Source organism: Melospiza georgiana, chromosome 1 (assembly GCF_028018845.1).
Source record: "Melospiza georgiana isolate bMelGeo1 chromosome 1, bMelGeo1.pri, whole genome shotgun sequence".
NCBI classification, from domain to species: domain Eukaryota; kingdom Metazoa; phylum Chordata; class Aves; order Passeriformes; family Passerellidae; genus Melospiza; species Melospiza georgiana.
This window is the reverse complement of record NC_080430.1, coordinates 18,215,006-18,229,412: the sequence shown is the minus strand read 5'-3', so window position 1 is coordinate 18,229,412 and position 14,407 is coordinate 18,215,006. Positions and strand designations below refer to the sequence as shown.

Here is a 14,407-nt window from a genome sequence, read left to right as displayed (position 1 = left end):
GTTGTTTTGAATTGAAGGGAAAATGCATAGACTCGGGGCATTTGTTACATGCTTTTTTGATGTGTCACTAGTTCTCACTGAAACTAAATTTGGCAGAAAGCTGGTGCTCTGATACCAGCTGAGAAGGTTGATATGGTTGATATGATACCTGTAAATCATAATCACAGCAAAACCCAAATACTGGCCAGCTGACAGCTGACCCAGCATCCTTCTTTATGGGGTTTTTTCTCTCTATACTGAGTGGAATATGCCATTTATATATCTTTTTATATACCTTTAAACAATATTAAACAATCTTCTTGAAAAACACAGATAATGTGTAGACTTTTATCCATTTCTTGCTCAACACCTTAGTTAAACTGTTGGAAACCCCTATACCCTGTACCTTTTTCATTATGACCTTCCTTTTTTTTATACCATGATAACTAGAACTAGTAATAAGTTACAAAATAAAATATGAGCAAATATCGCTCTTAAAGTTCACTTTAGCGACATGAAAGTGAATCTTGTGCTTCTAATTTTTTGTCCTGCTGAAGTCCCAACTCTTTCCATCAACTAAAATTGGGGTTTCACCTCCAGAAATATACCTTAATATTAGTACTAGAAAAGGCACATGTCTACACTTTAAGACCAAACTAATTGTTATAATAACTTTTTTTCCCTGTCTCACATACTTTTTCTTCTGAATTGGAGTGTAGTCTTTTATCAGAAATTTCTCATAGGTACCTATATTATCACTTTTTCATATTCTTTTGAACAAAGGCTGAAGGGAGAACTTCTCTGGCATCATCCATAATTCAGAATTTTATAGCTCTTTTCTGAATGTGCTGAATTTTTTCAACATTACTTTTGAAATACTCACACTCCAGAACTAAGCTTGCGTTATTTTATGGTCCTGTCAGTGTCACATAGAGGAGTAATGCTGCTTCCCTGCTCTTACTTTGAATTCCCTTCATATATTGTATTCACTGGTTGCAGCATAGCATTGGGAGTTCATGGTCTGCTGTTGCTTCATGTTTTTTAAAACATTTTTGAACCATTGCCCTAAATATTGTCATTTGTTGGTGGCGGAACTGGCAAAGTTCTCACAAATTTCCTTTATTATGCAAGGTGGAAAAATTTGGTTTACTCCTAAGCAAAACTCTTTAACTGATGGCAAGGCATATCAATATTCATATAATAAATACTGTAATTTATTATATCTTTAAGGTTTTTGACAGCTGTCACATCCAATGAAGAATTGCAGTTTTACAATATCCCTGTAGATTGGGAAGTAAGTTTTATTTTGAAGTGTGGAAACTGAGGCACAAACTTGTCACTGGCCAGAGGGTTGCTATATTTGTACTGAACCCACTTACTGAGTCCACAACCTTCATTCATTCATCCTTCCTGAGCTGCTTAGGAGAACAAATGTTTTATAGTTAATGTCACCCCATGGTGATGTTATTCTGAAAGTGCTTCCTTACATGTGGACATCACACCTGCTTTTAGGACAGTCCTGTGCAGGTTAGTGGTCTCTTACCAGTGCATGAAATGCACCGTGGAGCATGAATTCAGTTGCTCAGCAAGTCTGCATTCCTTGGCACAGGGAGCAGGATAATTCTGCTGGTGTCCAGACCTATTGTTTTCGTAGTGCTGCACTTCCTCACTAATGGCTTATGAGGCAAATATTTAAGTGCTTATCATTACATATTCTCCTTTCATCTCATTATTTATAGAGCAACTGTTAGGATTGTGAAACTGTATTTTTTTTTCCTTTAAAAAAAAATAAGATCAAGCAGCAGAAGCTGAAGACTTTCAAGTGTGCACTTAGGAGTTTGTTCACAGTGACTGTTTTGTCTCCTGTGGTTCACTCCTGGCACTCCCTCAGCTTAGCAGCCCTCAATCAGCAGAGCCTGCTGTGCTCCAGCACCTGAGCTCCTGAAACACCTCTGCATCCTCACTGGAATGAATTTGAGAGTTGTCAGACCCTGGTAGATAAATGATCTTCCACCCTTAGAAATCCTGTCAAATCTACTAAAGTATCTTTTATGGTGGAGAACAGACACTAAGTGCTTCAAAGGACTTGCTCAATCTTGCATCTTTTTTTCTCTGCTGTTAAAGACATGGGGTTCAGGTCAAGTTCAGCATGGGACCTTTTGCATCATGGAAACTTTTGTACTGGAAGGAAAAGCTCACCTAGTAGTTAAACTAAAATAACTATTTTAGGAACTTTGGATACTTTTCTTGGGCCAGATACTGTGCATCTCCTGGGGAGCAGGTTGTCCTCTTTGCAGTATGTGTGTTTTAGTCCTTTTTGTACCTGCAGAGGGTTTTTGCTTCAGTGTACTTCATGCTTTTACCTTACCCTGATAACCAGTATTGCTGTAGAAAAGGACTCTGGGATGTTCATTTTTCTGCTGAGGAGACCAGTTGTTCCTCTGATCTCTGGGCTCTTGGAGCCCCTCTCAGACTGGAAGCCGTTGTTCATCTGGAAGATGATTGCTGTTGTCTCGCCTTGCCTGTCCCCTGATGACAGCCAGATGTGCCTTGCAGCCTGGATTGGTCTTCTGTGCCTGCACAGTCTGGAAGTAAAGGCAAGAGCTGTTCAGACAGCTGGAGCTGGAAAGGTGCTGGTGCCAATCCAGGAGAAGCTGAAGGGATCCTGGTCTGAGATGTTTTCCTCTGAGCTACAGTTTCAGCCCTTCTGCTTTCCCTTTTTCTGCTTCAACAGCACAAGGCAGAAGGAAGGGCTGCCCTGCTGCCTGGGCACAGCTTGCTGCTTCCCAAGGGCACAGCCATGGACTTTTTGTGGATCAGGGAAGTGGGGGAGAATCGAACACAGCCTTCCAAGCCTAGCTGTCTGCCCTGTGCTGCCCATGCCAGCCTGCCACTGCAGGGCAAGCCTTTCCAATTAATGAACCCCAGGCTGAATTGTCCAACATTCCATTTGCTAAGAGAACGTAAGAGGTTTTTTAATTATTACTTTGTGGCTGGTTTGGTTTGTTTGTTTTTTTTTTTTTTTTTCAGAGCACAAATCAATCTCTAGAGGTCTAGAAAATGGGATCCTGCTTGAAATTACTGCCCTGACCAAGCCCACTTCCTTGCCCAGTGATCAGGCCCTTGGCTCAGCAGGTCTGGTGTTAGATGCAGCCCCTGGAGAAGTCAGGTCAAGATCCTGTCCTCTGCTACCCAGAGAGCCAGGGATCCACCACTGCTGGAAACCATCAAAGAAGATAGTCCCTAGCTTTGGTTAGGGAATGTTTGTTTACTCTACCTTCCTGCCATATATCCATGATCATAAGGTTCTTAATTTTTTTAGTTTTTAAGTGCAATTATCAGAGATATTCTAAGTCTTCTTCTCTTTAGCCAATGCCCAAGTACTCGCAGAGGGAAATGCCACTTGCTGTGTGGCCCCTTCATCCTTGCAGTCACTGCCACACTGCAGGGTCATTACCCAGTGTTTATTTTAAATGTCTGAAGTCCACAGCTATGCTGGTATGTTAACCCACCACTTCTGTGTAGTCTGGAAATGTTAAAACCATAAATTATTGTAAACAAAGTGCCTTTGGGGGAGATTATATATTGTGGTTATTTAAGTAGTTCTAGAGATTTCTGCCTTAGTTTAGTGCTCATAGAATGTATACACGATCAGAGAAATATTCCACAGTTCACTGAAGAACAAAGGTATATTTAACAGAAGATGTATTTCTACTGAATATATGCTTTTTAAATTAGGATTTTAGCTTAAAAAAATAATTTGAGCTTGCTTCATCTGCTTTCCATATGTAACTGTTTCAGATAAAATACATAGCTAAAGGTTTGATTGAATCAGTGCCATTGTATATATACAGAATTTCTGCACATGTACATTTCTCATTCTGATTGCTTCCAAAAGATAGCTAAGTGACCATTAGAATAATTTAACAAGAAAATATTTTTGTTTTATGAGATGTAAGTTCTCCTGCATAAAATATAGCATGCTGGAACTAATTTTCATTGCATGGTTATGGTTAATGGTTAAAAATTTTCAGTCTGTGCAAAACCATTTCCATACCACTGACCCGTGTGTTTTAAAGAAACCTTGTCCTCAATAATACATGATATTTGGTCATTGAGGAGGAGCTCCCACGGTCCAGTGTATACTCAGTGCACCCTTGAAATTTAGCCCTTGGTTTTGAAAGGTTCAATACTTCAATGTCTGGCCATCTTTAACCATCAGTGAATATTTACCATAATAGATAAAGTCCCAACTAAACTTCTATAGTTCCCAACCACATCCTGGAAGAACAAAGTGAGTTAAGGCTGAAGCCTAAAATTTCTAGGCAAAACTAATAAAGTTTCACTTTGTTGAGGTTTTAGATGTTGCTTTGTTCTCATATGCCGTAGTGAAAAAAGTGTTTCTTTTAAAAAAATATTTTACAGACACTTAATCTTGGTTGTGTCTAATGCTTTTCAATATTTTTAAAAGAAATTCCAAGTGGATGAGTTATTTATGTGTTTAGCTTTTATTTTCCATTATGTCTTTTAATAGATTCCAGATCTCATCTATATTGTAATGGCTTCTGTGTTACGGAGCAACAAAATTTACTGGGTTAAATATCCATTTTTCTTGCCTCTCTGACATGAAAGTGCCACAGACCTATACAATAAATTGCTACCACATTTGTGAGTTTGGAAGCCCATGCTGTCACCCTCACTGTCTGCACACAGGCTTCAGCAGATGTGAGGAGGTCCCAGTGCACTTCTGCACACCTGGAAGCACCATGTCATTCCCAGCACTCGGGTGAACATGCTTGCAAGACATCATGACTAAAGGCTGTAAATGGAGAAGTGTTCGGGCTTGAATTCTTTGTAAATTGCTTCCCACAACCAACATGTTGAAGCACATGTAGAGCATAATTTTATAGACTTGTCTGAGACCTTGGGGTATGCAGATGGAATACGTAACATGATGTCAAAAAAAAGGGATAACTCCCAACTGCTGTTTACTTTCCTCCTCACCATCCTGTCTTCCCCATGCATTTACTTCTTCCCTTTTTTGTTTCTCTTCTGGCTAGATTTACTCGAATTTCTGGGAAAAGCAGGTCTTTAGGGGCCAGAACAGCACAGGGAGTGGGGCTGAGCTTTTAACATCATGGAATTGCCACCATGAATCCCTGATATTTTTTTTCCCTGATTTTTGAGACTGTAAGCTCCAGGAATTGAAATATAGCATTCTGCACTCAAGAATTATTCCATAGAAAATGTGAGTGATCCTATAATTAAATACTTGTGCACAGATAGCAGTATTGGGAGAATAAATTTGGTGCCAGTGTCTCCAGAAGTGGTTGAAAACTGTAAATCATGAAGCGAATAGATAATCACAGCTATGACAAACTGTAGCTGCATCTGCTGATTATTTTCTCCTTAGCCTCTTGTGTACAATTAAGAATTCAGATTTAACAGCTGGGAATGATTTTCAAATGTTGATCTGAAGAAGAAAGTTCTATTCAGAAACTTTCAGCAGTTCTTTTATCTTCCCCATTCATTATTTTTTCTGAAACAGGTTAAAAAAGATAGCACTTGACCTGCTCTGCATTGAGATAGAAAAGAGATCATTACAAACTCAGATATGGATTTATGCTTAATGATCCACCTTCTAGTGTGACTGAGTTCAACAGCAAACAGACTGAAAATCTGTCAACAGGCTAAACTTTCTTTGGTCAAGAAACTTCATCTGTTAATATTTTATTTTCCTAGTTCAGCAGAGACACATCTTTCAAAGGTTTCTTGTTGATAGCAAAGAAACTAAGGTAGAAAGCTTACAGTGAGTGCCTGTCAAATTAGAGATGATACACAAGGGAAAGCTATGAAAAACTGGAGGTATTTACTAATGTAATCATACATCATTATATACACTGGTTAGCATGGAGTTTCTATGTGTAAATATACCAATACACTGAATGCACAGGTCTGTGTAGACCATGTCTACACATAAAATTCCTACAGAAAGAGCTCATGCCTGTCACTGTGCCCCACATGAATCTGAGTTCAAAGCATTTGGCATTTAGGCTGTCAAAAGCAGCTGTTCAGGCTTTAGGACACAGTGTTTATATGTTTGTATTCTTCAATTTTTGTTTTGTATTCTGCCAGTAAAAGCTCTGTTTTTAATGATCAGCAAGCAGGTACAGCAGTTTCATCTGAATATGTATGCACATTGATTTACACACTTCTTTATGACAACAGATATTCAGAGATCTTTCCCTAGTCTAGTAAAGTGAACTGTGCATTTTTGCTGATGTGGTAGAGGATTATTGTGATTAATCTGGTTAATTAATTAGTTCCTCTAGTAATGGATAAAAGAGTAATTGCATTTTTGGTAGAAGTACATCCTGACAGGGGACATTAGGGCAAGTTTATTTATTCTCATTTGACATCAACAGTTGTGGTTTACATTTTACCTTCAAATATTTTCTCCTCTGTTATCTGTTTTCATTTGTGCATTTCCATTTGCTTTGCAGTGAAACAACATATTTTCATTTTTCATCACATCTTTTCAAGTCTTAACCTTATTGTTTGTAGATCACCTCCAGGAAACATGTCTGAAGTTTGATCACCCTACACAGATGTGTCACATTTTGTATTTTTGAAAGATTACCTGCATTATTAGCCAAAAGGCCGTTATTCTTTAGAGCAAATATTCTACTGCTTGTTTTCCTCTTTATTTTTTCTTTGCTTACTTGTGTCAGGGCTTTTTAGTTTTGTTTTATTTCACTACAGCAGTATGCCCATACCTAAGCTTTTCTTTTTTTTTTTTTTTTTCTTTTCCTTTTGTTCCATTTAAAGGTACAGAATTATGCTCCTTTCTCTAACTTGGTTTTGTTCTCCTGATATCTGGTCTGAGGAGTTTACTTATATTGATTGCTGCTCAGGTTGAAAAGTTTTTTTCCTACAGCCTTTGTAATTTGAGGGCTTTTAAATGATAGAGACATAACAAACCCCAAAATTTTTACATCATTTTACGAGCTGAATATTGTGTTTAAATATTGGTTTACACTATTTCAATATTAATTGAAACAAACAGTCTTCCAGAAAATTTGCTTAAAATGGAGGAGCTGGGATCCACCTTCACTTAGTTTTTTAGGCTGGTCACACTCATTTTCAGTGGATCCAGTGATTTTGGAAAGTTTTGCTCATGATAGACTGTGGTGTTTTCTGGGGCTTCAGCTGGATAAAACAGTAATATCAGCTGGTGGGATAAGTTAGCAGATGGTACATGATAGAGAAATAGTGAACAAATTTCTTAGTACGAAATTATCTGCACCCACCTCTTAACTCAAAACAATAAATCAGTTTCCAGTGCCAAGACTGGAAGGAGCAGGAGCAAAGAACCTGGGCCATGTGAGATCCTGAGGACCTGGGCATGTGAACCATGGACTTGAGAAAAACTTGAGAGCTGTTGCTGCATATTCATCCAGTCCTGACTTCTCCAGATGACTTGGAGTGGGAGGGCCTTCATGGCCTTGGAGTCTGTAGGAGCAGGGAACTCCTGAATAGTGCTAGGAAGGTGACATTGCTTACCAAGCTGAAATTGAAGGAATTACTCCTAAATTTTTTTTTCCAATTCTGCTTTCCCTAGTTTGAAAAGTGTGTTGAATTGTAAAGACCCAGAGAAGCCTTCTAGTTAATACCCTAAGATTATTCATCAGAATAAGCAGGGTTTCAAGTTCTAAACAGGTCAAAATCAAGACAAGATGCACACTCTTTGGAGTACATGTTTTTGCATGAGAAAAGCTATCCACTTGAATAGATATTGGTTAGGGTTTTTTCTTTTGTTTTAGTTTGTTACTTTTGTTGTTTCTGACAGAAATTAATTTGGATTAGCCCCATTGCCTGTGTTCAGAGTAGTGGCTTGCTCTTAACTGATTCTTGGTTTGTGTGTTTTAATTTTCAACAGGAATGTGAGCATTTCTAATTTTCACCTTCTTAAAAATTCAGAAAATTTATAATAACAGGTTGTGGGATAGCAGCTTTTCTGTTTCTCTGTCACACTTGGAGATGAAATCTTTCCAATAATAGGGTAGCAGACTGGAGAAACAGTCCTATGAACAAAGAACTGTTGAAACCCTTTGAATTAAAATAGCATTGCTACTCTACACCTTAATCAATGGAAAGGGCTGTTTGGGCCATAGGATTTTTATATTTCTTTTTTGTTTACAGATTTACAAAGAGAATTTTCAAAATTTGTCTTCAGGTCATCCTTCAGAGCACAGTTGCAATGTAATTACAAGATACATATTGGGCAAGAGGGAGCATGGAAATAAAGATAGCAGGGATGAGGGTTTTCAAACAATGTATTTTATCCTGCAGGAAGGAGGTGATTACTAAAAGGTTAGCCCAGATTATTATTCATGAGTTTTCTGAGCTGTTAAACAAATTGTTGTGCAAATGTTCATAACCTCATAATTTTCTCCCTCTCAAAAGGTGTTCAAATCTCCACATGTGCAATAGATCAAGTGTACTTCCAAAAATAGGGATGTTGTTTGTGCTTGCAGTTCCAGATGATCTTGTTACAACAATGGAGCTTCTGCAAAGAGTTATCTGTGGGCTGTGAGGATCCTTTCTCACTTCAGTTCCTCTTACAGCTGGGAGCTGCTACTGCTCTGCAGAAAAACCCTCTCCTTTTTGGGCACTGGGCTTTGCTTTCAAAAAGCAAATGCAATTAAGTCACCCTGATTAGATCATTACAGCCTTTAGTGAAATCTGCTCAGTAACATGTCTGAACTTTTGCTGTGGTTCCAAATGAATAATTTTTTGGTATTTGACTTTGCTTTGAAATGTGGAGTGCTCTTTGCCTGAAGGGGTATCTGGTATTGTATAAACATGGAAGGTTTCAGACCATTAGAGGGACACAGTGCAGAATAATTTAGCCTTGCTGAAGATCTGAACTATTTCAGCAGTATTATTAGCACTGTGCTCTGTGTCTCCTTCATCTTGTTGAAAATTTTACAAAATAGAGGCTTCCTCACAAACACTTCTGGAAGAGCTCACCAGTAAAACTAGCTGAGCTCTCTCCCTCCTGTATAACATCTGTATGTGACCCTGTGCATTCAGCACCAGGCATAAAGTTTTTAAGGGCATCTCCCTCCCCAGACACTTTGCTCCCACGGTTCAGGATGTGCCTCCAGAGTGGTACCAGAGTGTGGCAAAGTGTGGAACGCTGGATATTGTATATTCTCCTGCTCACAGCTGGCATGAGGGCATTCTTTACCAGCAAAGGTGAATCTGTAGGGAGAGCAGCAATTTGCTTTGAAAGTCAGGGTCACTCTCAGAGGCCGTGTGACACTGAGCTCCTTTCTGTGGCAGCCTCACTCCCGTCACAGTGGTCTGTGGGAATGCACAAGTCACCAGATGTGTGTGACTTGTTCACTTTGCATGGCTTCACAGTATTGAAGGGGTAAGACATGGCCTTAAGAATCACCAGTTGAAGAAAATAGAAGGAAGAATATGAAGGTAACAGGGAGTGATGAAAATACAGATCTAAAACTGGGAACACAAAATATACAGAAGAAATCCCCTGAACATCTGACGCCACCTGCTCTGCCTCCACCTACTTAAAAGTAGTTGGAGGTTTCTTGTGAGCACTCTGTCTCTGTTTTTATTTGTTTGTTTTCAATGCTAGAAATTCACAGAGCTTTACTGCAGGATTAATCGCTGTTCAGCTTGACTTAGGCTAGCAGAATTTGACTGTTTGACTAGTGGGAGATCTCTTTGTCAGAAACAAAACAACCACTGAAAATTCTAAGCAAAGCCTCGAGATAGAGGGCATTATTTTTTTATTCTCCATGGCATCAGACTAATAATTAATAGTTAAGACCATTTTGAGGACTCTGTTCTAGAAGTCAGGCTGTTAAAGCTATTCACTTTCAGAGTTCCAAGCTTTTGTTTGCAGTTTATAGAAATACAACATTAGTACTTTACAGTTCACATCAGCTCTGTGCCAATGAATTTGACTATATGAATAGCTGACTTCTTCCTTCCAGCAAAATGTTCTTCACAGTAAGCATTTTTGTGTGCTCCTCTGCACCACTCCAGTTAACATAAGAAAATCAAGAAAAGGAATGATAGCTTTAAACATCATTAGAAAACCTTTTATACTTTCATACCGAAATGTACTTCTTTTGCCAGTTAGTTTACTAAAATACATTTTTCTTAAAGTTCAGTGCCTTAGGAAAGCTGTTGTACTTGCTAGGGAGGTAATATTTACTAACCAGAAAACAGTGATTGGAAAAGAGATGAAGCGTGGTCTGTTGCTTTAGAAATTATTCTTTGAATTGGCCAGTTTTAAACTGTAAGGAAGTCTAGAAGGATTCTATCCCATTTCTGCCTCCTAGATTTTTTTCCCAGTCACTGATAGAAGATTTCCCGTGAAGATTCTATTTTTCCAACAGATGAAGGAAATATAAATTGTCTCTGGGATTTTCCTTAGTTCTAATGAGTTAAGCCTGCTCTAGAAAGAATATGCACAGAATGGAGAGATGCAGTTTGGACATGTGCTTTGCTGTTAATACAGGATGTTGTGAAACAGCAGATTCAGGCATTAGGAATGCAGCACTCTGAGGTGGCAGGCTGTGACTCTACTTGCAGCAATTTGCAAAGCATCTTTTGCAAGTCTTTATCAGTTTACTTTTATTGCTATTTCACTTCCCATGATAAAGAAGTGGAAGAACCCCTTCTGGCAAAGAAACCTTTGCAAATGACAGTGGCCAAAGGAAGAGTTTCCTTTCCTGATCCCACTATTCCATATCCACCAGGAAGATTTTCAGTTTGCATAGTTATTGGCTTTCCCTTCTTTGTGGTCTCATCAGTTTTGACTGTGGAAGAGATGTACTTTATCTTACCCCAAAAGATCAGATACTTAGAAGAATTTTTCAAGTGCTTTAATATCTTGTGATACACTTCTAAAATACTGCTTTATGATTGCTTTTAGACAAAAAGGCAAACAATAAAAGCATTTGGAAAAGATCATATTTGTAAGATATATGTGAAGGCTGGGTAAGGTCACTCAGTTGTTCCTGGCTATGTCCCATTGATGACTTGTGGCAGTCTAGAAAAAGAGAGACCTGGCTCTTCACATGTGACTGACTTTTCTCCTCCTTGCATGCAAGCTCAGCCTATCCCATAGATTGCCACAGAGATTCTTCACCTATAAGCCATCCCAACATTGGGTGCAGCAGCACATGCAAGGGTAGCTGAGGTGCCATCACAGGGGCCAGGACTGGAAAGGCTCCTGTAGTGTGGGCCAGAGGTCCTTGTTTTGCTTGGTGATCTGCCCAGCACCAACATGAATCAGGTAGCTTGAGAAGAAGCAAGAGTTGCTGCTTGGGGATTTGCCAGAGATTTGAGCAGAGGCAGCTCTACAGGAGACACCAGGCAAGTGAGGGTTGTGTGGCTGGAGCTCCCACTGCTCATTGCTCCTTCAGACTGCCCAGTGTGGGGCAATTTAGGAGAGGTCTGTAGCCAGCTTATCTGAGTCATAACATGGCTTTTATGGCCTCTGCTTCAAGGGGCCAAGGATGTTCAAAGTGGCTGATAGATGCTTGTCTTTATCATCCCTGCAGCCAAAACCAGGCATTTCCCACCTATTAATGTGAGGTCCAGAGTCCGACAGCCCGTCTGAAAATCCTTGTGAAAGTTAACATTTGGTAGGGTTTTTTTGTTTGTTTGCTTGCTTACTTGGAGTATATATTTGACAAAGTAAGAGGAGTTTGCAAACTGTTGTGCATGTTTCTTGGGCCATGTTATCACATCTGTCTCAGTCCTTGCACAATAAATGGTGCAGCTGGAGTTGCAGACTTCAATAAGCTGGTATCTGTTGTAGATCCTCAGAAGAAAGGTCTCAAAGGGTGAGTACTGTTTTGTTCCCTCTTCCCCTCTCCCCATTTCAAATGCTATCTAGTAAGCATTCTTTCTAGACCATATGTTATCATTATTTGTGTAGTATTTACCAAGCCATAAAAAGAGGGCTGCACAGTTTCACAACAGTTTCTGTTTAGATTCCTTTAGGTATTTCATGCAAACAAGACAGGCAGGTTCTGTTAACTAGATTGAATTAGAATTGTCTACAGAATGCTTTTGAAAACATGTGTGAGGTTTTTTGTACTCTTAGGCCATACAAACATTTTTTTTTTTTAATTTTCATTTGCTTTTCAGAAAGAAAATATAAGAATATCTAGTTAATTTAGAAACAGACTGTTTTGGATGATGTCCATCTATGGTTTTTTTCTTCATATTTTTCTACTGTCTGCCTTTCTCTGATTCCTCTTGGGAGAGCAATTTCTGTTTTCCTTCAGCACAGAAACTATCTTTGTAAAGGTCAGCATGAGCAATACTGTTGGGGAGCTCTATGCACTATGAGTAGACAAAACTTTACTAAAGGAGGGTCTGTCTTTTCAATGGAAAAATGCATTTTTTATAGGTTTTTAGGCCATTAATTTATAAATCATGTAATCTGATGCTGACTTATCTCTATGTTCTGAAAGTAGACACATGCATTTACATTTCAGACCTTTGAGTTCTGAAATTCAGCAAAATGCTGTCCTCACAATTATTACCATTTAGTACCTAAAATTCCTCTTTGAGAAATCTCTTAAAAGCTTTCAGATTTCTGGACAGGGAGCTTGAAATGAATTTATAAGAAAAAGTAATAGATATTGGGAAAGAATCTAAACCATTACTTATAACATCAACAAACAGTCCCTCAGTTCACATTCTGACAGGGTCTGTGGAATCATCAATTTCTTGAATTACACCAGTGAATCAGAGGAGATATCTAGGTTTTGCTGCTCCTGGGTTCTTTTGTTATGCCCTACTTTCTTCTGTTAGAGCTCTGGCAGAAAGATATATGACATAAAATTGCCTACTAATAGCTCTGAAATAATAAAATTATTATTTCGTTTTAGAATTCAGTGCTCCTTCAGAAAAATGAAATATCATCTTATTTCTTTCAGCATTGTTGTACAACTTGTACCCTTGCCTCGCTGGACACTGTTGAAATTACTGGCTATTTATTCAGTTCCTGAGATAAACAGAACTGAAAGCTCAGTCAATGCATGTGAGGGCTGTTATGATCATCCACTAGATTTTTTTCCACTTGGCTTTCTTACACTACCTAACCTTCAGTGAACTCCCTGCAACATCTGCTTTCACAGAATTCTCCTTAATCCACCTTCATTGTCAGGCTGGGCTTTCTGTTTGACTTTTAGAAATAGAGAAATAGTGATGCTTCTGGTAATTTCAATAACTACAGGAAAATGATTGAGGATGGGAACTCTTTTAAGAGGGTTAAAGGGATAATAGAGTAACACTGTCAGTTTGAATGAAAGTCTTGAATATGTTCATATCTTCGTAAGAACTTAGTATTTCCTTTTGAGTTCATCAGATCATAGCACCTCTTCAATTTTGAATTACTTTAGCCCAGAACCTTCAGGTTAAAATAAAATAAAAGTTTCTCAATCTCTCTTCTGCAGCAACCAAATATAAACTCCTATAGTATGGAATATTTGTCATACAGCTATTATCTCCCACCTAAACCATCTTTCTGAGTGGATGAGAATAAGATCTATGTTTTCTAGCTGGTCAACCTGGATATTATTTCTGGGAACAACAATGCCTGTCATCACTTTATGCTGTAAACAGCATGCCGAATAGGATGGTACTGCTGAGAATATCTCAGGGTCATGATTTCTCTCAATCAGAATTGATACCAGTGCAAGCCAGAAGATAATCTCTTGAGGACACTGAAGGGAAAATATGCACCTCTGCAATGCTCATTTAGATGCTGTGAGCTACCGTCACAGAGTTTTCCTTGCTAACAACTGTATCAGAGAATAGAAGGCCTTGATGATTGTAAGTAGATAATATACATTTCACTGATGCTTGAAGAAGCAAGTTATATTTCCATCTAAAAAACAGGCAAGTGAAGGATGAGGAGCAGAGAAAAAAAGTAAGTCTTGCTCCATGGCCAAAATAGGAATTATTTTCTAGTTTCCAAGATAACACCAAGACATACAGTAAACACCAGACAGAAGCAAAGCTATATCCATAGAGTGTATGAACATATTTATTTTCACAGGCTAGGCACCTTCACCCATGTTCAGACACATCTTAGAAGACCACTGCCAGTATGTTTTGCTTTTTAAGTCCTACAGGGTCATCTGTTGGAAAGCAGATTAATCCCAGATTCCTTCACAAACAATACATTCGAGCCCATTCTTTCTTCACTTTGAATCTTTTTAATCTGTTTTTGAGGCCTAAAGACACTTGAAGACAATAACCTGTAGGGATGCCTGTAGTAAACACATCCCAGGAGCTTCTGTGGAGCAAGGATTCCTTTTGTGTGCATACCTATAGCTCACAAGACATGCTCCTAGCAGTATCAGTAACC

The 14,407-nt window shown here is 38.7% G+C and overlaps 1 protein-coding gene across 6 annotated transcripts in view; it reads left to right on the top strand.

The window, feature by feature from the left end:
- KIAA1217 (KIAA1217 ortholog) overlaps positions 1-14,407 on the top strand; it is a 335,362-nt gene that overhangs the window by 206,889 nt on the left and 114,066 nt on the right. The gene's annotated exons all lie outside the window — the stretch shown is intronic.